The following is a 1343-nucleotide window of genomic DNA, read 5'->3' on the forward strand; positions in this document are numbered from 1 at the left end:
GCATCATTCTTCTAAACTTACGATAATTAGTATAATTTTCAATGATGATAATTAAATATATTTGACAGAAATATAGTAGTGTACATTGATGAATAATTTTTGTATTATCCTTACTGATAAAATATTGACAGTCACATAAATTTCATCCCCTGATAGCATGAACATTACATTTATCATTCAGGAAAAGGAAACATAAGACATTTTAGAAATAACATGTTTAATTTAAAATAATATAAAAGTATATGCAACATAGAGAATAAAGTAACCAGTAATTTCACCATAAAATAGCTTAGAATATTTCCTTATAGAAGAAAGATCATCACCATCAACATTATTTATCTCCAAGTAGTTTACATTTTATACCATATTAGTACACATTTGACCTATTTGTAAGTGGTTTTCATTTCATGACTCATTTGTACCTTATGGAATTCCTATGAGGTAAGCAGTTACATCATAATCTCAGTTTTACATATGAGATGTTTTAAGGTATGTTTTTATTGTTAAGTGCCTCTGAATGGTTCCAACTCATAGTGACCTTGTATAGATTTTCCAAGGCTATAAATCTTCACTGGAACCGAAAGCCTCATATTTCTCCCTCGGAACAGCTATAGGCTTGAACCAGCAACTTTAGGGCTAGCATTTCAGTGCTTATGCCACAGTGCCTTCAAAGCTCCAATTAAGGTATATATATTATATATACAAAAGGAGACCTGGTGTGGCACTGTGAGTTAGTGCATTGGACTGCAAAGACAATTTGAACCTCAAAATCAGCAGTTCAGGCTCACCAACCACTCTTCGGAAACCCTCTACAGGGTCACTGTGTGTCAGAACTGACTCAGTGGAACTTAACAGCAACAACAATATATATAAAAAGATAAACCATTTGGAATTGCTACACAGGCAGAATATTATAGAGCTATTCTTGTCTAAAAAGTTTCCTTCTTCTAGGATATGTTGAACTAAAATAATAAATACAAAAGTATGTTTTAAAATTTTTATTGTTAATTGAGTGAAAGTTTTCAGAGCAGAGCTTCACATTCAACTTCATGTCACCTTGATTTCAATACCCTTGATTTCAATGGAGCATCACCTATCATACTTCCTCCCTGTATTTCTTATTTCCATTCCTCCTTCTTTCCCCATCCTCCTGAATTTTGTCACAAACTTAGGGTAAATTCTTCTCTTTGGATCTTGAATGGTTGACCATTATGTCATGTGTGTACCACACTAGTGTTGGTTTTTGTTTGTTTGTTTGTTTTTTAAGTTTTATTGTGAATTATGTTAGTTTACATGGGAGAACATTAGTTTTACATTCATCCTATCATATATTGTTTCATTGC

Source organism: Chrysochloris asiatica, unplaced genomic scaffold (genome assembly GCF_000296735.1).
Source record: "Chrysochloris asiatica unplaced genomic scaffold, ChrAsi1.0 scaffold00217, whole genome shotgun sequence".
NCBI lineage: Eukaryota > Metazoa > Chordata > Mammalia > Afrosoricida > Chrysochloridae > Chrysochloris > Chrysochloris asiatica.